At 41.9% G+C, this 26,442-nt stretch overlaps 1 protein-coding gene across 6 annotated transcripts in view; it reads left to right on the top strand.

Annotated features, from left to right (window-relative positions):
* Positions 1–26,442, top strand: part of LOC145342916 (nuclear factor 1 B-type-like) — a 309,688-nt gene that overhangs the window by 274,768 nt on the left and 8,478 nt on the right. The window lies entirely within an intron of this gene.

The raw sequence follows: 26,442 nt of genomic DNA, 5'->3' as shown, positions 1-26,442 counted from the left end.
TATCCAGTCCTGCAGATCCGCTCATTGAACCCCCTGTGTCATTGTTCCACCAGCCATCTTTAATTGGCCACCTCCCATAATATTACGATGAGACACCAGATGAGCTGGGACGCAGAAATCATCCATTTTTGAAGTTTATTTCATGAGATGTGGGCATCACTGGCTGGGCAAATATTCATTACCCATCCATTACGGCCCTTGGTGAACCACGATGGTGTAGATATACCTATGGTGCTGTTAGGGAGCGAGTTCCAGGATTTTGACCTGATGACAATGAAGGAGCTGGGATATTTTTCCAAGTCTTAATGATGAGTGGCTTGGAAGGGAATTTGCAGGTAGTGTTGTTCCCAGATGTTGCTGCTTTTCTCGTAGTTGGCCAAAGTTGCGAGTTTGGAAGTTGCACTAAAGGAGCCTTGGTGATTTGTTGCAGTTCATTTTGTTTATGGTATTCACTGCTGCCACAGTTTGTTGGTGGTGGATGATGTTTAAAGCGGTGGACCCTGATCCAATCAAGCAGACAGCTTTATCTTTGACGGTGCCTCATTTTGTGAGTGTTATTGGTGCTTCAAGGCAGATTGGGAGTATTCCATCAAATGCTGACTTGTGCCTTGTGGATGGTGGACAGTCTTTGATGGGTCAAGAGGTGAGTTACTTGTTGAAGGATTCCTCTGACCTGCTGTTGTAGTCATAATATTAATATGGCAAGTCCGGTTCAGTTTCTGGTCAGTGGTAACTCCAAGATGTTGATATTGGGGGATTCATCAATGGTAATGCCTTGAATATCAAGGAGAGATGGTTCTATCTTGTTTGGGATTGTCGTTGTCTGGAACTTATTTGGCACGAATGTTGCTTGCCGTTTGTCAGCTCAAGCCTGAATATTGCGCTGGTCTTCAAGCATCATCAGCGAATATTTCCATTTCTGAACTCATGCAGGGAAGTCCTGGAATTGAGATGATTGATCTCCAAACACTATAACCATCTTCCTTTGTGGTGGGTTTGAATCATAGAACCCTACAGTGCAGAAAGAGGCCCTTCGGCCCACCTAGTCTGCACCGAACACAATCCCACCCAGGCCCTACCCCCATATCCCTACATATTATACCCACTAATCCCTCTAACCTACACATCCCTGGACACTAAGGGGCAATTTCTTAGCACGGCCAATCAACCTAACCCGCACATCTTTAGACTGTGGGAGGAAACCAGAGCACCCGGAGGAAACCCACGCAGACACGAGGAGAATGTGCAAACTCCACACAGACAGTGACCTGAGCTGGGAATCGAACCCAGGACCCTGGAGCTGTGAAGCAGCAGTGCTAACCACTGTGCTACCGTGCCGCCTCAAACCAAGGGACCCCCCACCCCCAATCCCTCACCTCTGCGATTGCCATCTTGCTAGGGCTCCTTGATGCCACGCTCAATATCAAGGGCAGTCACTCTCACCTTATTGCTTGTGTTCAGCTGTTTTGTACATGTTTGGACCAAAGATGGAATGAGGTCAGGAGCTGATCGTTCTGTCCAGAAAATCCCAGGCAATGTGTATTGTTGATGCTCACTTCAGAGAACATTAGAGAACTGATATTTGAAAGTTTGTCTCTTGTATATAAAGTATGACTTAATATGAAAACTGATCAAACCATATAGAAATACATACTAAAATATTGGGATTTCCATTCACTTCACCTGGTCATGTGGATGCAGTCCTTCTGTAAAAAAATAGCAGACTTAGCCCATCGGCATAGCATCAGAGGACAAGATTTACCTATCGCCTGCCAGTGGCATTGCAGACAGGTTACCTGCTCAGGCTAAACAGGAAAGGAGTGATGTATCCCTCAATGATGCCCTTTCTCCACTGGGTGCACCCCTCATCCCCCATACACCACCTGTAGGTCTGTTCCTGCCCATCCCATCCTGGCATCTCTATCAAAGCCCACATCCAGCCCTCTCCCTGCAACCGCCCTGCAGTCCTCATTTCCTCTCTCCTCCTGCTGTGAGACCCCTTGTATTTATCTAGTCTTTGACTCAAGGACTTTGAATCTGGAGACTGCCTGTTGTACTCGCAGGGACCATTGCTGCAGGTGGCGCCATTGCCACCTCAATGTACTGTTAAAAGGCTGGAGGGGTGGGGGGTGGTGCTGCCTGCATTTCCCGCTGCCCCTTTGGGTCGTGGGGCGGGAAACTCTGCCCCTGTTAAATTCTACCCATTGCATCATTACTGCATAGAAAGCGATCATTTGCCCATCAAGTTCATGTGAGCTCCAGGCTTGTAAATTGATTTCCCATCTAAATCCTTTTCGAAGTCATTCATCATCTCCTCTTCCACTCGACTCATAGGCAGTGGGTTCCAGGTCTATCCACTGTTATAAAGTTCTTCCTCCCTGTATTTTTTGCCCGAAACCTTAAGTCTGAGTTTCCCTGGTCCTTGTATTATCAGCTAAGGGGGATAGCTTTTCTTTGTCTTTCCTTGTCTACGCCTGCCATTATATTGTACAGCTGTATCACATCTCCCCTCTATCTTATTTGTTCCCAGGAGAACAGCCCCAGATTCTCCAACCTAACCTTGCAGCTAAAATTCCTCATTCCTGGAACATTCTGGTAAACCACATTTCAAAGACTCTCACATAATCTCCTAAAACATGGTGATGAAAATTGTCTGCAACAAATTGCCTCGTTGTGGCCTCACCAGAGCTTTAGACAGGTTCAGAATAACTCATCTGCATTTGTGCTTAGTATCTATGTGAAACCCTTAGTATCTTTTGTGAAACGCAAGTTCAAAATATGCTTTGAAAACTGTCCTGTTTTCCTGCAACCTTCAAAGATCTATGCACATGTAATCCCAGCCTCCATCTGTATCTGTATAATCTTAAGAATGGTGCCATCACTGCATTTTTCTTAGGCTTTGTATATATATATATATGTAACTTAATTACCATCCCGATTGCTGACTGTATTGGTTTGGATTACAGTAAGGGAAGTTGAATAGGAACTGCCAGGAGGAGTTGATTCTGGTCATGTTGGGACTGGCAGCTGAGACCATATCCTCTCTATTGTTGAATTCCTCACATTTTATCTGGAAATAATAACTGTTAACTTGGCTGTTGCAATGAGTTTTCTCATTGAAGCTAATTCCATTCTTATTCCTGCTCCTCACTTCTGCAAAGCTGTAAAGAAATTATCAAGACTTGTCAATTAAAAAGGAACACATATTCCCAAGGAGATGTCACTTTATTTAAAATTACCATTCTTAGATACATTTTAGATTTAGTAAAACTGAGACCAGCAGACTAATAATAGAAGAAAAATCTGTTGTCCGTATTCCTTACCGGTTTGTTCATTGTTTTTGTTCACAGGAAATCTAATGAACTCAGAAGAGTACAAAAACTTGTGATATTTTCTTGCAATATTGCTTTCCCTTCAATTTGGGGTGGCACAGTGGTTAGCACTGCTGCCTCACAGCGCCAGGGACCCTGGGTTCGATGCCTGGCTTGGGTTACTGTCTGTGTGGAGTTTGCACATCCTCCCCACGTCTGCTTGCATTTTTTCCGGGTGCTCTGGTTTCTCCCCACAGTCCAAGGGTGTGTGGGTTAGATGGGTTGGCCGTGCTAAATTGCCCCTTAGGGCCAGGGGGACTGGCAGGGTAAATACATGCAGTTATAGGGATAGGGTCAGGGTAGGATCGTGGTGCAGACTCGATAGGCCAAATGGCCTCATTCTGCACTGTAGGGATTCTATGATTTCACCCTCAGATACTCACCCACGATTGTATGTTTTTTATAAAAAGCTAATAGAATCGTCGGAATTTTTCCAAAAAACACCAAGAGCAAATACAACTAACTTTGAGCACGATAAACATCAACTTTAAAAATTCCTTTAATAGAAAATCACATTTCAATTACCATACTGTGTTCCAGTGACCGAAGACTGGAGCTCGTTCCACCCTGCTCATCACGTACAACAGCAAAGTCAAAACTGAGTTGCATATCATTACCATTCAGGGCACGTGCTTTAAAAGGCAGTTGAAATCCCTCAATTGCATTCACCTTTAACATGCAGAAATCATCAAAGTCAGCTATTTAAGATGCCAGATCTTTGGTGGTGCATAACCGTGGCAGTGCAGATCCTTGGTGGGGCGGCACGATGGTTTAGTTTTTAGCACTGCTACCTCACAGCGCCAGAGACCTGGGTTCAATTTCAGCCTCGGGTCACTGTGTGGAGTTTGCACATTCTCCCTGTGTTTGCGTGGGTTTCCTCCACAGTCTAAAGATGTATGGGTTAGATTGATTGGCCATGCTAAATTGATCCTAATGTCAGGGGGGATTAGCAGAGTAAATATGTGGAGTTACAAGAACAGGACTTGGGTCGGGTTGTGGTCGGTACAGACTCGATGGACCAAATGGCCTCTTTCTGCACTGTAGGGATTCTATGATTCTATTCTATGAAAACCATGACGTAACCCAACAGATGATTGGCCACTTTCCAGTATTCAATTCAGATAATACTTTTAGATGTGATACATCAGGAGGTGAAAGGAAGTGCATAATGGAAGTGCTAAGAATGTTAGTGTTAGTTTTCAGGCATTAACCTGGAGAGAGCAAAAATAATTTATTAAACGTTTCTAAAGTTCGGCTCCTGTTTAATTGGATGTTTTAGGTATTTTGATACTTGTGTTTTTGCCAACAACAGTGATAGAAGGATAGCAGTGTGCTCACATCTGCTGATATTGCACAATATTAATTGAAGTTTACCAGGGAGCGGAGGCATGCGTGTAAATTATATTTCTAACACTGATACTTGCTAGTCTGCAGGGCAATGTGCTGAGAAAATAGGAAAACTGATTTGTTCCCTCTTTGTGGCTTTTTTGATTAATGTTTCAATTTATAAGTTTTTTTATTTGTCTCACAAGTCGATTTACAATAACACTGCAATGAAGTTACTGTGAAAATCCCCTAGCCACCACACTCTGGCGCCTGTTCGGGGTACACTGAAGGTGAATTTAGTGTGGCCAATGCACCTAACCAGCACATCTTTTTGGGCTGTGGGAGGAAACTGGAGGAAGCCCATGCAGACATAGGGAGAACAGACTCCCCACAGAGTGACCCAAGCCTGGAATCGAACCCAGGTCCCTGGTGCTGTGAGGCAGCAGTGCAAACCACTGTGCCAGCCTACATTGTATATATTGTAATTAATAGTCAAGTATAAAATTAGGAATAGTTAGTTGCATGTCCATCTTTATTCTTTATTTACAACATTGTTTTATATAATTGATCAAGGCATCATTGATCAAAGTTAAAATTGGTAATGTAGAACTGTGAATTTCTGATCAAACTGTGTAGGTGCCCAAATAGCTAAGTTGTCTATTTTAGCCAGCTTGCTGTGGGCAGGATTGAGTGGTAGCAAAGTGCTTTATTCAAGGGGAAAAAAGAGAATTTTAAACAATTCACTCTGACCTTACATAGCTTCATTGAGACTGCGACAGAAGATGATTTATTATTGTCACATGTATTGGGATACAGTGAAATGTATTGTTTTTTGCATGCTATACAGACAAAGCATAGTGTTCACAGGAGTAGGAAAGGAAAAGGTGCAGAATGTAGTGTTACAGTCATAGCTAAGGTATAGAGAAAGATCAACTTAATATAGTAGGCCCATTCAAAACTCTGATAGCAGCAGGGAAGAAGCTGTTCTTGAGTACATGACCTCACAGACTTTAATTTCTCATCTGAGAAATTAAAGTTAATGTGGGTTCCTTGAAGATCTGTAAGTAATAAAAATTAATCTCAATAATTAATTTCAGAAACTATGGTCACACAGCAAAAACAATAATTCTGAAGCTCTTGGATAGGACAACATACCCAGTTCTGTGAGGAAAGACTACCTTGTTTATTGTCTTATAATTGGATTCTAATAGCAAAATATTAGGAGGTTATCAAGAATTTCAAAACCAATTAATTGCATTTGAAGTGTGTTTTCATTGTTATTTAGGCAAGTACGATCGTTGATGTATACTCACAATATCTTGAGCTTTCTTATCGTGGCTAATTCAGTTTTTATTCCTGCTCCTCATTTCTGCAAAGCTGTCAAGACTTGTCAGTTAATAAAGAACACACATTCCCGAGGAGATGTCACTTTTTAAAAAATTACAGGGGTGGCACAGTGGTTAGCACTGCTGCCTCACAGCACCAGGGACCTGGGTTCAATTCCTGGCTTGGGGTCATTGTCTGCACATTCTCACTGTGTCTGCACGGATTTCCTCCAGGTGCTCCGGTTTCCTCCCAAAGTCCGAAAGACGTGCTTAAGTGCTTTGGCCATGCTAAATTCTCCCTCAGTGTACCTGAACAGGTGCAGGTTAAGTTTCCACTCAAACTCCTTCACAGAATCAAAAATATAAACTAGTCCATAAAGCACTGCAGTCTGACAGAGCTTTAGAATATAATTTTTTTTTTCTTAAAATTAAAATATATCCCTTGATATGCTTAAGAGTGGTAACTCAGTGCAGTGTTATGAGTACAGCTGGAAATATACATTAAAAATTACATTTAAATACATTAAAATTACATTAAAAAACATTTTTCATACGCATATAAATTAAATATATTTTTAGGGCTTAGAAAATTTTAAAACGTGCCCTTGCATAAGAACATGCAATTAGCGGCATGGAGGCATAGTGGTTAACACTGCTGCCTCACAACGCCAGGGACCTGGATTCGATTTCACAGCTTGGTTCACTGTGTAGAGTTTGCACATTCTCTCCATGTCTGTGTGGGTTTCCTTTGGCTGCTCCGGTTTCCTCCTTCAGTTGAAAGATGTGCTGGCTAGATGAATTGACCTGAACAGGTGCCAGAGTGTGGTGACTAGTAACTTCAGTGCAGTATTAATGTAAGCCTTACTTGTGACTGATAAATAAACTTCGAACTTTAGCAGAAATTTACCATGCCTATTAATGAAATCTAGAGATATAATTTTGTGTAGAGGGCTGGCTTACAAACTGATGTTTTCAGCTTGCTCTGCATTAAGTGTAGCTTACTTTGAAATTATCCAATCTTTTGCATGGTTTGTCTGATTTGAGGCAAACTGCTCTGGAAAAGCCATTACGTCACGGGAAACTGTAAGTCACTATATTGATGACGTATCCGTGTTGTACTTTCTTGTGTTTTGTAAGGAGACAATGAATCTTGGCAAGTCTTTTCTTTCAAATTCCTTTTTCCCATTTTGTTAACCATTTAAACATTCTTGTTGCTTCCTTTTTCACCTTCTGGCTTCTGTGTGATCATGCATCTACTCCAAAGAAGGAGGAGAGAATCTAGGCCACAAACTGCTCTGAATTGTTGCTGTCAATGTGAGAAGGCAGGTGCAAAGTGAAGCATGTCAGAAGAAAAGGGAATTTAAAAAAAAATAGACTTTAGTTCTGTCCTGTCCAAGTTCTGTTATGATATGGGTTCTTTAGATGTCTCAATGGGGAGATTGTGAGACTGGTACACTTAAACATGAATCTTTAACTATTTAATGGATCCAAGGTCTGGTCATGCATGGAGCTATTGCCAACATGTAGGCTCCAGAGTGTTCCTTCTCGACTCTGAGTCCCTTACCATGTGACTCTACATCATACCATCAGCAGTGCCATTTTCCAGTCTCACATCAATCCTTGCTCTGCTCAGCACCTTTACATTACAATGACACGCAGGCATAACAGCACAAATTCCCCTTTCTTCTCCAAAGAAAACTTTCCTCCCTTCCAACAGATTATTACAATACAATTTTTTACTTGCGGTACTTGCTCCCCTTTCTTGAGTCTCAAACTTCATAAATGTGATGTGGGTATGCCGGCGTTGGACTGGTGTAAACACAGTAAAAATTCTGACAACACCAGGTTTTAGTCCAACCAATTTATTTGATAATATACTCACAAGCTTTCGAGGGACACCCTCTTCGTCAGGTGAATGGAGAGTTCTGGCCTCAGACAGAGCATATAAAGCACAGACAGTTTAGAGATTACTGATTAGAATGTGAATCTTTACACCTAACCTGCTGTTCAAGACCTGAAGTGGCTGATAATGTGAGTGGAAGGAGCACTGATCACAGTTTAAAGAGATGTGTATTGTCTCCAGACAGTACAGTAAGTGAGGTTTTGCAAACCCAGGCAAGTCACGGGGGTTACAGATAGTGCGACATGAACCCAAGATCCCTGTTGAGACCGTCCTCATGTGTGCAGAACTTGGCTATCAGTCTCTGTTCAGCGACTCTGCGCTGTCGTGTGTCATGAAGGCCGCCTTGGAGAATGCTTACCCGAAGGTCAGAGGCTGAATGCCCGTGACCACGGTGACCAAAGTGGTCACGGGCATTCAGCCTCTGACCTTCGGGTAAGCATTCTCCAAGGCGGCCTTCATGACACACGACAGCGCAGAGTCGCTGAACAGAGACTGATAGCCAAGTTCCGCACACATGAGGACGGTCTCAACAGGGATCTTGGGTTCATGTCGCACTATCTGTAACCCCCGTGACTTGCCTGGGTTTGCAAAACCTCACTTACTGTACTGTCTGGAGACAATACACATCTCTTCAAACTGTGATCAGTGCTCCTTCCACTCACATTATCAGCCACTTCAGGTCTTGAACAGCAGGTTAGGTGTAAAGATTCACATTCTAATCAGTAATCTGTAAACTGTCTGTGCTTTATATGCTCTGTCTGAGGCCAGAACTCTCCATTCACCTGACGAAGAGGGTGTCCCTCGAAAGCTTGTGAGTATATTATCAAATAAATCGGTTGGACTAAAACCTGGTGTTGTCAGAATTTTTACTGTGTTCATAAATGTGGACAGTCTTGAGGCTTGACAGTTCTTCCACGTCTTGGTTTGGCATGTTTGAAAGAATGATAGCAGTGCTCTCTGTTTCTTGTAGTTGGCTAGCTTCATTTGATTCCATTTCTGCACCATGTCGAGTTGCGTTTCTCTTTATTAACAATCCGTCTTCTTGTTTCAGATACAGTGGATTTGTCCACTTTCTTCTGAGAGGAATGTGCATTCTGTTCATTCCTAGAGTGTTTTTGAATTTTCTTTCTCCATCGTGTCTGTCATGTTCCTGTTGGACATGCATGGTTTGCAAATTAAACCTTCATTTCCACTTGTGGGAGGGTGGGGATCGTTAAGGAATGATGGTGTTGCCAACCTTTCATGGCAGGAGCCCTATTATGTCATTTGTAGGGGGTAGGAACATTCTCAATGGGAATTCCCACCGGCATAAAGGTCATGTTGGGACTCCCGCATCCTCCCCTCCAGCTTTACTGCCCACCAAAAATGGGGGTGGAAGATCTCCCCTCTGTCTTTTTTCTCTCTGTCTGAAACAGAAATTTGGTCTAGCCCTTCAGTTTAGATTCATTGTTGGCCAGGTCTGTCTCCAGCGATGTCTGAACTTGTAATTATGCTACTTGTAGCTTTATTATCTATTCACAGTTTGGACATTTCCCTGGTTCTTTCTTCCAAATGCTTCCTCTTTTTCATTCAACAACTTCCTCATCTCTGCAATCTGTTTCTTGTAACCTTTGGATTCTTTCTGGAATATGGAACATTGCTGAGTCTTCTCTACCAACTGCTTGTTCAGAGTGATATTTAAACTAATTTTGCTTGTCTTTGTAATCTTCCAGAGGAATAAACTTTGAGGTAAGGAGTTCTTGTAACATGCAAAGGTCTGTCAACAGGTTTTCCTTTTCTTTTCGAAGCTCAGTTGTTTCGTCTTGAGCTTTATTGTGATTTACTAGAGTAAATCCTTGAGTTAACTCTCCTTGAGTTTCTTCTACTGCATTTTCATTCTGTTTAAGGATGTCTTCATGTCTACATGTTGCACATTTCAACTGTTCTTTCAACTTTTTACTTTCTTGTTGCCTTCTTGCCAGTTCACCGTGGCCTTCAGTGCATTGTTTTATCGCTAATGATGTTTTGAAAGTAGCTTTTTCTGAAGTAATATTCAATGCTCTTTTTAGCTCCACATTTTTCCATGCATAATTTACCACGCTTTTCTGGGATCCCTGCAACCCTGGCTGCTTTTTAAAAACTGAGCTGCAGGAATTGTCATGGGATGGACAGAAAATCTGACAAACCATTTAAAGGATCATTGAGCTCGAGTTAGAATTTCAGGCCTTGGTACATGTGCCACTAGAAAATGCAGCCCAAAGATCTTTCAATGATCTTTCAGGGTCATAGCTTCTTTGTCTTTCTTTTCTACAAATATGTGGTTGAGTTTCCTGCTTTTGAGGAACTTTTTCTATCTATTAACATTCCACAGATGCTGTCAGATCTGTTGAGATTTGCCAGCATTTTCTGTTTTTGTTTCAGATTCCTGCATCCACAGTATTTTGATTTTGTCATTTTTTCCTTTTGTGACCTTTGTGTTGTCTGTAAAATTTATTTATTTAGATCTCAAGCAATTGGATTTCAGTTTTCCATGCATTTCCAAAAGTATACACTCAGCTTGGATCTTCACTTCAAATCTTCCAGTTCAACCCTGAGGCAAACATTTTCTTGTAGAACAGCTTCATCTACTTTTTTTGCACATTTTGCCTCTTTTGAGTCGCCTCACATTCATTGGGATCTTCTGTTGCTCTTTTGCTGGGGTCTCTTGTAATTTGCCGTGCATGGCCATTTATGCTATCTTGTATTTGCTGCTTTGAGACTGTGAGCAGTAATCATTTCAGCCATCAGCAGCTTGTCAATTTTCTTTGCTTGCAAACTTTTTGTAGTCACAGTGGCCATGCACTGCTTTTCTTTCTGCTTGGTGTTCTAAACTGTTCAAAACTTTTAATTATGTTAAAAATAACAATCCAGCACTTGCTGCCTTTAAACTCTGCAGGTTTGTTTAACTTTGGGAGCTTTGGTGGTATGCTTTCCTTTAAACTTGTGAGCAGTCTGTTGTTTGCATGTTTCTGATATACTCATGCTTTTCTGGGCACTCTATGGCCATGGATGCTTTTTGAAAACAACTTGTTAAGACTGCAGTATTTCTTTTCTGGGCGAAAGCTGTTCCTTTTTTCAATGTCCCACTCTTGGAGTTTCAGAGAGTGAAATTTTTTAAACTTAAAGCCGCAGCACTGCTTCCTGTTCTAATTGCGCTTTTGTTAATCTTCAGAACAACAGCAGTTTTTGTTTTCTTTTAAACTCTAAAGACTTTCCTTTTCTCTCACTCTGCACTGCAGATCTCTGTGTATTTAACTCTGCCAAGCCTTTTTAACTTTCTGTTACGGCAGCCATCTTCCAGCTGCCCTTTGTATGCTGAGCCTTGGGACTACCACCTATTCTCAAATGTAAGTCCAGCTTTTTGCACTTTTGCTCACCCATCTTGTGATCTTTCCCTCAGAGTCTTGAAATTTCTGTAGTTCGGCTCACCCATCCTGTAAACTTTTCCCTCTGCTGCTCTCAAGGGTTTTATAATTTTTCTTCTTTGGTGCACGCTTCACTGGTTCTGCTTCTGGTCTTCGTTCTTCAGGATACTGTTCTTGGTTCACACATTTAACTGCCACCTTTCTTTCTGTCATTGGTCACAGCACCCCTATCACCGCTGACATAAATTGCATTTGCTAGATTTGACATCTCTCAATGGGGAGATCTTGAGACTTGTATGTTTAAACATGAATTATTTATTGGTAGTTTTTAACTATTTACAAATCCAAGCTATAGTCATGCATGGAGCTACTGCCTCCCTGCGGGCTGGTTCAAGAGTGTAGTTTCTAGACTGTTCTCTGAGTGTCTTAACACAAGACTCTACACATCATACAGTGAATGGTCTCCAGTCCCACATGCTTTGCCGAGCACCTTTACATTGAAATGACATGTAGGCGCAATATAAGAACATAAGAACATAAGAACATAAGAAATAGGAGCAGGAGTAGGCCATCTAGCCCTTCGAGCCTGCCCCGCCATTCAATAAGATCATGGCTGATCTGTTGTGGCTCAGTTCCACTTTCCCGCCCTCTCCCCATAACCCTTAATCCCCTCTCTTATCAATATCACACCACTATCCCTGGTGGGATACTACTTTTAAGGCTGAGGCAGAAACCAATGATGTTCTCGCCAATGGAAGCCTGGAAAATAATAGGGAATTCTGATATTCAACCTGCCAGCCTCTTGTTTGAATATCAAGATTATTCTGCTAATAATGTGTTTTATGTATTTCAGAAAGATTCAGAATTTATGTTCTGCACTGACTGTCATAAAGTGGAAAATAACATTTGAGATGAATAGTAATTGGTAACATTCAAGGAATAAACAGGTTATCATTTTCATTTGTTTTATTATTGGACAAACATACATTCATGTCTCTTCAGTTGACTGCCTGAAGAATGAACTGTCTCCACTTTGTGAAAAGCCGCAACATAAAATGGGTCTTTGGCAGCCATCTATCACATTGCCCAGTTAATGCCATTCACGAAAAGCAACACTTCATGCAGGACCTCAATTCTAAGAACAAGAAAATTTCAGAGTTCACAAGGCAGTCAGCAAATCACCAGCAATCCTGTGATTGTGTATTGACACACCAGAACACTGAGATTTGTCACAGAATCCCAGCCTGCTGCACTGGTATAACAGGTGACTGATCTGTAACTCCGTTTTGTGCCCAGGCAGTAAGTTGGAAATAATACTCCAATAATTTGTAGATGAAATCAATAGGGACAGGCGCCATTCATTTCACTTCCAGGGCTGCAGATGAACCTGAGGTTTTGTACACCGAGGATGAATCTGCTGTCAAAATCATATTCCCAATCTTAACCCGGTCAGGATCAGGTTTAGATTGAGAATGGTTTAGTTGCAAATGTTGCGGTATTTGATCTGACTAGAATGGGCTGTAAGCTCCCACGGTCCTGGGAGAGACTAATATGCAATGAAAATACCAATGAAACTGTGAGCACTTCCATGTTAAAATACTGCATTATCAGCTCTTAAAATGGATGCTATCAGTCAGTCACGCAAGTGTTCCAAAAACATTTCCAGCATCGTCCCAAAGCAGTTCCAGAACTCAATTATCTCCCTTAGAGGCCAGAGAGCTCTATTCTGTTTCTTTTCAACTCGTTACCATTAATGGAAACATGTTTGGCTGCTAATTTTTCACACATTGCTGGAATAAAGAGAGTGGCCAGAGATATTTTTGAGGGAAATAAACATTCCCACATTGCAAATCCATCAGGGTGAGCAAATTATTATTATTTTAAAATTCTTTGCCAAATTGACACAGCATCCACTTGGAAGCAATTTAATCTATTAATTCATTGTTTTTTTCTCAATACTTATCCATGTAAGTTTGTAAACTGATATTCTTGAGAGCTTGCAGCAGGAAGTATTTCTTAAGGTGTTTAAAAAGGAAAAGTCCAACTTTCTGTGAATATTTGTGTTGCTTCTTTTTATCCTCTTGATTATAGTCTTCTTGGAAAAAGGTAATATTATACAGGCCTGCTTTACACTTCAGGAGGAACATGTTGATTATTCAATTCACATTTAAATTGTAATTATACCATCTGCTCAGATCCACCAACACAGCCTTAATTGCCAATTAGAAGTAAATCTTGGCAAACAGTAAGCATCTTTTTTTAAAGTGGAAATCAGGGTTGTTTTGTACTTTCTTTTTAAGAAAACCTACTTTTGCATTGAAAATAAGAAGTTGAAATCATTTACATAAAATCAATTTATTACATATGATAAATATTATATACCCTATCTTCCAGTGGGTGGCACAGTGGTTTGCACTACTGCCTTACAGCGCAAGGGATCCGGGTTCAGTTCCCGGCTTGGGTCACTAGCTGTGCGAAGTTTGCACATTCTCTGCATACGTTTCCTCTTGGGGGGTGGGGGCGGTTCTTTTCCTCCGGGTGCTCCAGTTTCCTCCCACAGTCACGAATGACGTGCTGGTTAGGTGCATTGGCCATGTAAATTCTCCCCCCCTTGTCTACCCGAACAGGTGGCGGAGAGTGGCGACTAGGGGATTGTCACAGTGACTTCATTGCAATGTTAACGTAAACCTACTTGTGCCACTGATAAATAACCTTGAAAACAGTGATGTCCACACATGCAAAGGTTAAGTCTGCTGCTGCTTTATCATTTTTAATCAGATTTGCAGCATTGTAATCTCAGTTGGTGAATGACAGGCCAAAGTGCTAACTGCCCAGCAGAAATCCACATCATAATTTCCAATTCCACCCTCGACAACAGTGCTTATACGAAGATTTGGATACAAGTTGTGTTGTAAAAGCATTTGCCTCTGTGCACGCGTCTAACTATTGAAATACCATTTACATTGAAGAATTACTAACTGCAATGGTTCTGCATTACGAGGTGGCTCTTGGTTGTAGTTGCAGAAAGTTGTTTTCAAACAGTAACGGTGACTCTGTTTCTACACGGAAGCCTCCCCTAGTAATCTCAAAAGGATAACCAATGAAAATTGTATTGATGAACTCTAGAATCAAATTGAGAGCTCCGTCAACCATGGTGGTATTCCGTAACTCTGGAGGGAAATTCCCATTTCTGTGAAGACTGCTTCATGAGAAAAATAGGGCATCAAAAATACCTTCTCCCAAACCTTCAAATCAGTGCATTGATTCAACAGAACTTTGCTGAACTAAATGTTGTTCAAAATATTCTAACATCATAGGTAGCACAGTGGTTAGCGCTGCTGCTTCACAGCTCCAGGGTCCTGGGTTCGATTCCCGGCTCGGGTCACTGTCTGTGTGGAGTTTGCACATTCTCCTCGTGTCTGCGTGGGTTTCCTCCGGGTACTTTGGTTTCCTCCCGCAGTCCAAAGATGTGCAGGTTAGGTTGATTGGCCATGCTAAGAAATTGCCCCTTAGTGTCCAGGGATGCGTGGGTTAGAGGGATTTGTGGGTATAATATGGCGGTAGGGCCTGGGTGGGATTGTGTTCGGTGCAGACTAGGTGGGCCGAAGGGCCTCTTTGTGCACTGTAGTGTTCTATGATCACACAGGGATTTTCTTACAAGCAAAAAATTATTCAATTTCCAGAATGGATGTATTTTTGGGAAGAATTTATAGAGTCGTAGAAGTTTACATCATAGAAACAGGCAGTCCGGCCCAACTTGTGCGTGCTGCCCTTCTCTTTAAACCAGTGGGCTATCCCCAATTTCCTGCTATCCCTCAAAACCTATCTTACCCATTTAATGCTTTAACTGAATTTAACTGAAAGTCATGAATTTGCACAAAATTAGAAAACGTTCTCCATTTTCATACTGCCAAAGCAAAGAACTGTCACAGCAACTAGCTTGCGACCAAGTTGAAAGAAGACTTAAAGGACGTTGGTTAAAATTCTTCCTTTCATGAACTCTAATTAGAAGACTGGAACTTTTTTTTCATTTAGTAAACATAGTAGTTTCAAAATTTATTAGTCGCTGGATTACAAGAATCAGTCATTTCATGATCACCATTACAGATGTTAGCTTTTTAATTCCACCTTTATTTAAGTGGGTTTAAATGCCCCAAGAGACGCAATGAGATTTGAACTCACATCTCTAAAGGCAGAATTTTAGAGATTGGCGGAGTTTCCCACCCCATTGTCCAGAAGCTCGGCGGAAATCTGGCTGCCCTGCAAACACTTTACGTGCCAAGGGCGCGAGAGTTGGGTGGAGGTGCGAGAGTTGATGCCTAGCAACAGCGTGTAAGTTAAAGTTTATTTATTAGTCACAAGTAAGGCTTACATTAACCCTGCAATGAAGTTACTGTGAAATTCTCCAGCTGCCACGCTCCGGCGCCTGTTTGAGTCAATGCAACTTAGTAGCACATCTTTCAGAATGTGGGAGAAAACCAGAGCACCCAGAGGAAACCCACACAGACACAAGGAGAACGTGCAAACTCCACACAAACAGTGACCTGAGCTGGGAATCGAACTCGGGTCCCTGGTGCTGTGTGAAGCAGCAGTACGAATCGAAGTGCTATTGTGCCATCCCAACATATCTACCATCATATAATACATGCAAACTAAACAAAACCTAGTACTTTGCATCCTGCTTTTTTTTAATGTCATCACAATATTTTTTGGGAGGAGGACTCCCTACATAATTGCCACCTTTCCTTTTGCAGAACTGTATTCCACCCCCAGTGTAATTATTACTCAACTGCAATATACTTTTATAAATCCAAAAAGAACGCAGTTTGTATGATGCCACTGCATGTTTAGAGATAAAGGCCTGAATTTTCGTTCCTGGGTCGTGGAGACTGGATTTGTGAGGATTCCCGGCTTCATGAACCTGATTCCTGAAAAACTGCCCTGGAAGTTCTGATTTTTTGATCCAGGGAAGTGGAAGATAATGGGAGTTGTGCCACACAACATGGCCAGTCAAACCCTGCATGCCCCTTCACCCATCCACCACTGGCCCTTTCTAGCCCCTATGCCAATGCATGCTGTCCATCCATCACCTTTTACCCTTTCACCTTCCAAGCCAATTCATCCAGTGTCCACTATGGGCAGCCCTCAGACCCCATGCAGAAATTGAATACTTTTTAAGTGTCTATTGATTATTTTAAACAAACACTTTAAATGATGATGACCTATTCACTGCACTTAACTTTCTCTAATGCCTTATAAAAACAAGCCTTTTCACTCATTGTGCCAGTTTAAAGACTTTCAAAGCACCTGGAGTTGTCAGTCAAGCAGTGATGTGATTCCACTGTGATAATGATATGTTGCAAAATCAGTCATGCAGCACTAGTCCTATGATACTTTATGTCAACAGATTAAGTGAAATAGCAAGTATCAATTTATTTTAATACAAGACAGGTTTTTCAAATATTTGAAGGGCAGATGATTTAAGTGCCTTGACAGCTGCCTTAATGGTTTCAATTAGTTTATCCAGTTTTTATGCACATTCATATCTACTTTGATAATTTGAAAGAGTACCGTTCGTCTCCCAAAGGACACTTCCACAGAGCCTAGGAACCATATCTAAAAGGGTACCGAACCTCCTCAAAGAACTCTGGTCAGTTTAGGCCTTCTCCTGATAGCCTTAAAGTGCTCACATTGTATTTTGGACATCCCTTTAACAAAAATTGGATCTGACTGCAGGCAGCTAGATTCCTTTATCTACAAATGCACAAAGTACAGCCTGCCGTGCAAAAATAGTGGAGGCCAGATTTGGGGCAGGACTTTGGATTTGGACCTTCAACGCCATTTTGGCAAAGTTGAGAACCTTGTCCAATGGTCTGCAAATTCAGCCCAAAGTTTGCCATGCACCATTGTAATGAAGAATATCGTTTTAACAGTTCAGCTCTGCAAGGAAGTTTCTGACCACGAGAGAATTCAAAGTAAACCATTATATATTGGCCATAAATGTCCCACCTTGCCCGCCATGAGAATCGTAGTGGGCAAGACAGAAACTTCAGTGGACCATTTAAAGCTCCGTCGAGTATGGATGGGAATTTCCAGACTTGGGGTGCGCACAGCTGGAAAATCCCACCTGAAAACAGTGGTGATTATTTTATTAGCTGGGATCATGATTCTCTTTGAGCCTTATTTTCTTGACAACGGTCTCAATTTTTGAATAAGGAGTTCATACTCAACATGTTTATGAAATTGATTCGAGGCCTAACATTGCCTTGAATTAAATCATGTCCGTTTCTGCCTTGTGGCCCGCAGTGGAATGAGTAACATGGATCAAGGTGGCACTGCTGCTGCATAGCGGCTGGGAAACGAATTCGATTCTGGGCTTGGGTGACTGTATGTGCAGAGCCTGCATGTTCTCCCCATGACTGCGTGGGTTTCCTCCCACAGCCTGAAAGACATGCTGGTTAGGTGCATTGGCCATGCACCTCACTTTTTTTTATTATTTTTGAAACATTGCTTGAATAATATGGTGAAAAGGTGGCCACTTTTGTTTCAGAACATAGTTTATTGTGAAGGAACAAGTATTTGACGCTGGATTGCGGCGACTAGTAAATTTTCAGTAACTTAAATGCAGTGTTAATATAAGCCTACTTGTGACACTAATAAATAAAATAAACTAGTTGAACTTTGGGTTTGAAATTAAAGCAATACACTTAGGTTTTTGCAAATGCCAGGGTTTCCAGCATCATTTGAGAACAATAGTCAAACAGCTGATGTCCAACCCACAGGCCAATATTCCCCAGATGGGAGGTGAGAACAGCCTGTTTGCAGTCATGATGGTTTCCTAGTAGATTCAAACTTCAATTATTCAAACCACAATCGCAGCAATTCTGTTTAGTAGAGGTCATTTACTGTTAACCCTTGGAGATTATGTGGTGTAAGCTTAATGTGCGTAATGTGCTTGTGGTGGTTAAGCTTAGAAAGGCAATCCCTGAAGTTTACATCATTTTATTTTAAAAATTACACTGTATCTTTGTGTAGTGTTAGTTGACTGTAATCTGATTTTTAGGCCAATTCTGGGACTTTGTTGTCCCTTTTTTTAGAAACAAACCCCAGACTATTAAGAATGTATAATTGTATGTACAACATTGAATAAAATACATGAGGAATAGGAAGAATGCAGTGTCCTATCGATTTCCAAAGACCAATCGAAAGTGAGAAATGACCTGGTTTTTGTGAAACTGACCCCATTGAGACAGAACAGTCAGTGCTTTATCCTGCAGCCATTTAAATACCAGCAAGGTTAGTGTAAACAGCTCTCGTTGGTTTTTGTGTGAGTTCATACATAAATAAGGTTGTAACAGAATGGCACAGTGGTTAGCACTGCTACCTCACAGCGCCAGGGACCCGGATTTGATTCCCGGCTTTGGTGACTTTCTCTGTGGAGTCTGCACACTCCCCCTGTGTCTGCATGGACTTCCTCCGGGTGCTCCGGTTTCCTCCTATAGTCTGAAAGATGTGCTGGTTAGGTGCATTTGCCATACTAAATTCTCCTCAGTTCACTCAAACAGGTGCCGGAATGTGACGACTAAGAGATGTTCAAGTAACTTCATTGCAGAGTTAATGTAAGCCTACTTGTGACACTAATGAATGAACTTTAACATCTTTAAGATGATGAATGTTTGACCTGTTAAGTAGTACCTCACATTTTTTTATTATTTTTGAATTATTGCTTGAATAAGATGGTGGAAAAAGTGGCCACATTTGTTTAAGAACATATTGTGAGGGAACAAGTATTTGATGCTCTTATTGCCAATCCCAGTTGTTAGATATGTCATGAATGAAGGTTGTCAATGTCTGCTCTTTCTTGTGTAAAAAGTGTAAATAATTAATTTTAGATAGTTCTAATATTCTAAACTGTATGATGCCATTGATCTGATGAAGTAACCTAAAGAAAACATTGAGATACTGAAACTTTTCAAAACTCAATGACTAGAATTTTACCGCCCCACCCGCCATGGGAATCAGAGCATGCGAGGGGTGAACCATGGGAAGGTCCGTTGACCTTGGGCGGGATTTTACGATTTTGGGATGAGTGAGGCTGTAAAATCCTGCCCAGTGAGATTGAACTTTTTTTTTCCAGTTGTTGAGTTATTTAACGTAATTTATTTGTTTGCTGTAAAGTACTTTGAACAACAGAGGTTCAACTCTTCATAGGATCAGAGGGCTGGATTTATGTGTTTTTGGCAGAGATTGCACGTAAAATAGGCCCAGTCCATCACCTCCACGCCCACCCTCCGAATACAGCTGGCGGGTGTGAAAGTGAAATCGTCAGTCTACTCATCAGACATAAATAAATACTTTAAGGTCAGGTGAACTTGTAAATGAGTCAATTGACCCCCCTGTAAATACACTGCCCACTCCATAATGCAGTCTGATGAGAGAGGAAGGGTGGACTTTTAAAAAGAAACGTCTTTAAGAGGGCACGAAGGAAGGGGGGGACTATCTTCTAGGTGGACGGCCATTTGCTCATCAGGGGCTGTCCCCATAAGATAGTAGCTCCCCCCCCCCCTTCCTTTCTTTCTATCCACCTTCTCTTCCAAACTCACCGCTGCCACTACCCCTCCCTCCTCCCTACAAGTTGGCCAAACCCTCGTCACCCGATACCCCAGATTTATCTCATTCCAGGATCCATTTGGCTGCCTTTTAGGTACTGGTTGCAGTCCCAGCAGCACCCATTAATGAGATCTTGGCACTACCAGGAACGTTGGAGCAGCTGGCCAATCCAACTGGTTGACAACTCCTGAGGGTAGGACTTCCTCTCCACCAACTTAGCCTGCATCCAGCATATTCTGGTTGTGGATGGACTGGCATTGAGTAAGTTAGCATTCAGTCGATTTTCCTTCCAGTGTTTGGGTTTGGAGGAGGGGGGGCGGGGTAGTGGAGTGGGGTGAGGGGAATGGGATTGCAAGCCCTTTGCTTCCCTATAATATGCAGTCCATGGAATCATAGAACATTACAGCACAGTACAGGCCCTTCAGCCCTCAATGTTGTGTCGAGCTATGTCTAATCCCAAGCTCAAGCTATCCCCTCCCTATAATTCTGGTGTGCTCCATGTGCCTATCCAATAACCACTTGAAAGTCCCTAAAGTGTCCGACTCCACTATCACAGCAGGCAGTCTGTTCCACACCCCAACCACTCTCTAAGTGAAGAATCTACCTCGGACATCCCTCCTATATCTCCCACCATGAACCTTATAGTTATGCCCCCTAGTAACAGCTACATCCACCCGAGGAAACAGTCTCTGCACGTCCACTCTGTCAATCCCTCTCATCATCTTATAAACCTCTATTAAGTCGCTTCTCATCCTCCTCTGTTCCAAAGAGAATAGCCCCAGCTCCCTCAACCTTTCCTCATAAGACCTACCCTCCAAACCAGGCAGCATCCTGGTAAATCTCCTCTGCACTCTCTCCAATGCTTCCACATCCTTCTTATAGTGAGGTGACCAGAACTGAACACAATATTCCAAATGTGGTCTCACCAACATCCGGTATAGTTGCAGCATAACCCCACGGCTCTTAAACTCAAACCCCCTGTTAATAAACACTAACACACTATAAACCTTCTTCACGGCGCTATCCACTTGAATGGCAACCTTCAAAGATCTCTGGATATGAACCCCAAGATTTCTGTGTTTCTCCGCATTCCTTAGAGCTCTGCCGTTGACCCTGTAATCTGCATTCAAGTTTGTCCTACCAAAATGAATCACCTCACACTTAGCAGTGTTAAACTCCATCTGCCACTTTCTGGCTCAGCTCTGCATCCTATCAATGTCTCTTTGCAGCCTACAAGAGCCCTCCACCTCACCCACTACTCCACCAATCTTGGTGTCGTCAGCAAATTTACTAACCCACCCTTCAGCCCCCTCTTCCAAGTCATTGATAAAAATCACAAATAGCAGGGGACCCAGCACTGAGCCCTGTGGTACACCACTGGTAACTGGCCTCCAGTCTGAAAACTTTCCTTTCACCACTACCCCCTGTCTTGTATGATACAGCCAGTTACTTATCCAATCGGCCAAATTTCCTTCTATCCCACACATCCTTATCTTCATGAGCCTACCATGGGGAACCTTATCAAACGCCTTACTAAAATCCATGTATACGACATCAACTGCTCTACCTTCGTCCACACACTTAGTTACCTCCTCAAAGAATTCAATCAAATTTGTGAGGCAGGACTTACCCCCTCACAAAACCGTGCTGACTATCCTGGATTAAACGGCATCTTTCCAAATAGTCATAAATCCTATCTCTCAGGACCCTTTCCATTAACTTACCGACCACTGACATAAGACTAACTGGCTTATAATTACCAGAATCAAAGCAAAGAAGGAATCCATTTGGCTTTTCATTTCCTAATTTGTAGATTTTCAAGTTCAGATGAACAAAGTGATAAACTGTGTTCTAAATATGGCTTATCTATTTCAATTTATAGTGAAACACCCGAGATTTGTCTGCTGGATTTGATTAGCATGATTGACAAAAGCTTCAGATTACAATGTGAGGTTTTTAAGAAATGAAATTGGCAATTAGCAAACGCTGTTCCTTTTGACAGATTAATTCATAATCATTTTCTCATTATATCCTTCAAATCACTTCTCTCTCGGGGAGGTCAGAAATTGTTTCTAATGCCCATTGGCATGTGGTGGTCACCCTTGTGTTTATAACCATTGTACCCTTGTCCATCCCTTTTTCAGTAATGTAGTCATTTCACCCCATCCTCCAAACTGCCTAAATTCTCTGTTTCTCTGACTCTGGTCGCTTGTTATATTCCCCATCCTTGTGCCTCATTATTAGCAGCTTTGCTTTCACCAACCCAGCCCCCAAACTCTGGGGATGCCTTTCTAAGTCCTTTCCCTATCCAGGTTATTTTCTCCATTAAGGCCCAGGTTCACTCCCAGGTTGGCACCAGGATGTAAAAGATCATGGGAATGAGTAGGTTAGGTGGGGGGGCATAGGTCATCAAGTTTTTCATTGATTAAGAAAAATATTCAACACATTGACACTTCTTCAACTATTCTCTAATAAAATGTTATTAGAGAGGCGGTGCTCGACAGACTGGAGGGGCTGATTGTGGACAAGTCGCCAGGACCGGATGGAATGCATCCGAGGGTTCTGAAAGAAATGGCAGAGGTGATAGTGGATGCCTTGGTGGTTATTTTCCAGATGTCGCTGGATTCCGGGGAAGTGCTGGAAGATTGGAAAACGGCTAATGTTACGCCGTTGTTTAAGAAGGGTGCCAGGCAAAAGGCGGGGAATTATAGGCTGGTTAGTTAAACGTCTGTTGTAGGTAAAATGTTAGAATCCGTTATCAAGGAGGAAATAGCGAGGCATCTTGAGGGGAATTGCTTGATAGAGCAGACGCAGCATGGTTTCGTTAAGGGGAAGTCGTGTCTGACAAATTTACTGGAGCTCTATGAGGATGTGTCTAGGGCGGTGGATAGAGGAGAGCCGGTGGATGTGGTCTTTCTTGATTTTCAGAAGGCGTTTGACAAGGTACCTCACGAGGTTATTGCAGAAGGTCAGGGGACATGGAGTTGGGGGTAGGGTGTTAGTGTGGATAGAGGATTGGTTGTCAAACAGGAGGCAGAGAGTGGGGGTCAATGGGTGCTATTCGGATTGGCGGTTGGTGACTAGTGGAGTGCCCCGGGGTCGGTGCTGGGGCCTCAGCTATTTACCATTTATATAGATGATCTGGAGGAGGGAACCGAGCGTCTGGTGTCAAAAGTTGCTGATGACACCAAGATTGGTGGAACGGCAAATTGTGCGGAGGGTGTGGAGAGTCTGCAGAAGGATCTAGATAGGCTGGGTGAATGGGCCAGGAACTGGCAAATGGAATTTAATGTTGGCAAGTGCGAGGTGGTCCACTTTGGTAGGAATAATGGTAGGAAGGACTATTACTTACGTGGCGAAAAACTGCAGCAGGCGACGGTGCAGAGGGACCTCGGGGTCCTTGTGCATGAGTCGCAAAAACCCAGCTTGCAGGTGCAGCAGGTGGTCAGGAAGGCGAATGGGATGCTGGCCTTCATAGCGAGGGGGATTGAATATAAAAGTAGGGAGGTCTTGCTGCAGCTGTATAGGGCATTGGTGAGGCCGCAGCTGGAGTACTGTGTGCAGTTTTGGGTGCCGTACTTACGCAAGGATATTTTGGCCTTGGAGGGAGTGCAGAGGAGGTTTACTAGGCTGATGCCGGAGTTGAGGGGGTTGAGCTATGAGGAGAGGCTGAATAAACTAGGCTTGTACTCGTTAGAGTTTAGAAGAATGAGGGGCGATCTCATTGAAACGTATAAGATGATGAATGGGATGGATAGGATAGAGGTGGAGAGACTCTTCCCGCTCAGAAAGGACAGTAGGACTAGAGGGCACAGCCTCAAGATAAAGGGCGGGGCGGTTTAGAATGGAGTTGAGGAAGAACTTCTTCACTCAAAGGGTGGTGAATCTCTGGAATTCTCTGCCCGTTGAAGTGGTGGAGGCTACCTCGTTAAATATTTTTAAGATGCTGGTTGATGGGTTTTTGATATGAGAGGGGATTAAAAGTTATGGGGAGAGGGCGGGAATGTGGAACTGAGCCACGACAGATCAGCCATGATCTTATTGAATGGCGGGGCAGGCTCGAAGGGCTAGATGGCCTACTCCTGCTCCTATTTCTTATGTTCTTATGTTATGTAAAACAAATATTTCTATTCTGCAGCCACTTAAGAGTTGTCATTCAAACTTCTTAGTTAAAAGTCACCCCACTGTGATAATGTTAGGTTGTAAAATCAATCATGCAGCGCAAATCCTATGATGAATACTGGAAAATCGCAGAAGGTCTGATAGCATCTGTGGAAAAAGAACAGAGCTAAAGTTCCAAGGATCATCCAGACTCAACATTAACATTGCTTTCAAATCCCTTAACAATATTCCTCAGGCTTATGTCAAGAAAAAATGAATTATCACATGTTTTTCAAATTCTATACTTCTTTATTTAAGGCTCATCAGAGTTAAACCCCTTGACACCTTTGACAGCTCTTTGACAGATTCCACAGTTCTTTGACAAATTAATAGTTCCAAGGAGCTCATGCACTTTCTACATAGAAGCATATCTATTTTTGACAATCCTAAATGGCACCTGACCTCTCCCAAAGGTGTACAGGACCATATGTAAAGGTACTTTACCTCTCCAAAAGGCCACTCTGGCTATCAAAATGAAACTACAAGGTTCACATCTGCTCGTACCAGTTCAAATGTGCATAATTCACGTTTCAGCCATCGACCTCACAAAGATCAAGAATACAATGTAAGGGAAAACACCAAGTTGATATTCTTCTCATACGGTATAATGTTGTTGATTTCCCTTAAATTGTGTTCTGGTGAATGTTCTAATGAGTGCAAGACGAAAAGCTTCAACAAAGCATTCCTTTCATGACATTGAAAATTTTCAAATGAGTCATCTCAAATTCATTTCTTTTCCAAAGAATTCAAGTTGAAATTCCTTTCCTCATAATTATAATTTCTGATACAGTGAATCACCTTCACTGATGGATGCTAATTCATTTTACATAATATTTCATGTTTCAACAGGCATCACTTTTAACTATCCACATGAAAATTCTGTAGTTTGCCTGCACATTTTGTGCTGTCCATCAATTTCCCTTACACTAATTATCTGGGAATATTTTGGAATTATTCATTAATTTTATAACAATAATGCAAGTCGTCTATTGCTAATGACTAGTCTTGACGCTGGTTAGTGTTCACCCCAGATATTTAATGGTCTTTTCTGCTGTTTATAGTCAAGTTCGTTTTCAGTCTCGTTGAATGACTTTCATTTGTTCTATAACACTTAATTTCCTTTAAGTTTGCGGGATTTTCCCAAATACCTTCTGAAAATCAGACTGGATTGAGTAGCCTTCAACCATTGACACGGCTTACTCCTTGAAGTATGTTGCTGGTTTAATAAAATATGACTTTCTTCTTCTAAATCCATACTGACTATTCCTGATGCGATCAGTATACCTTAATCAAGACAGTGATGCCGGTCCATCAAATGTTCTTGAATATATTTCATTGCACAGATGTTAGGCTAATTCTGTAATTCAAATAAGAATTGGAATAAGAATGACTTTTCTCAAATGCTCAGGCACTACTCTTTTTTTGAGTATTTTTTATATTACTTGAGCTCCTCGTAAAATAGGAATTGGACTATCACGTAGAGTTATTAATTTATTTGTTTAAGAATACCATAGTTTATCCTATCGAAACCAGGTGTCCAGTTGACACTTAGCCCTTGAATTTGTTCAAAGCATATGTTTCACTGACCTCAACATATGTTGTAGATTCCTGAGGTGAAATGATTGGATCTGGTATTCATCCACAGTTTGCTTTAGTGAAGGCTGATATTGACAATTTTCTTCCATGCTTTAATCAGTTATTAATCTGTTATAATATTTATACTTATCCTTCAAAGGGCCTGTTTGGTGCCTCCTTCTAATATAGCTGAAATATGCTTATACCCTGTGCGTTGTTGTCTTTAATCAGTTTTAATCATTTTAGTTGACTTTTTGCACCTTGATTTGATTTATTATTGTCACATGCTTTGGGATACAGTGAAAAATATTGTTTCTTGCACACTATACTGACCAATCATACCATTCACAGAGTACACAGGGGAGAAATAAAGGAGAGGCTGCAGAATGTGGCATTACAGTCATTGCCAGAGTGTAGAAAAAATAAACTTAACATGAGGTAGATCCATTCAAAAGTCTGATGGCAGCAGGGAAGAAGCTGTTCTTGAGTCGGCTGGTACATGATCTCAGACTTTTGTCTCTTTTTCCTGACGGAAGAAGGTGGAAGGAAGTATGTCCGGGTGTGTGTGGTCCTTGATTATGCTGTCTGCTTTTCTGAGGCATTGGGAAATGTAGTCGGAATTGATGGATGGGAAGCTGGTTTGCGTGGTGGACTAGGCTACATTCACAACTCTTTGTAGTGTCTTGCGGTCTTAAACAGAGCAGGAGCTATACCAAACTGTGATACATCTAGAAAGGATGCTTTCTATTGTGCATCTGTAAAAATTGGTGAGAGTCACAGCAGACATG

The sequence above is a fragment of the Carcharhinus amblyrhynchos genome, chromosome 5 (genome assembly GCF_965287045.1).
Source record: "Carcharhinus amblyrhynchos chromosome 5, sCarAmb.v2.hapA, whole genome shotgun sequence".
Taxonomy (NCBI): Eukaryota; Metazoa; Chordata; class Chondrichthyes; order Carcharhiniformes; family Carcharhinidae; genus Carcharhinus; species Carcharhinus amblyrhynchos.
Note: the sequence above shows the minus strand (reverse complement) of the source record. Positions and strands in the feature narration are given on the sequence as shown.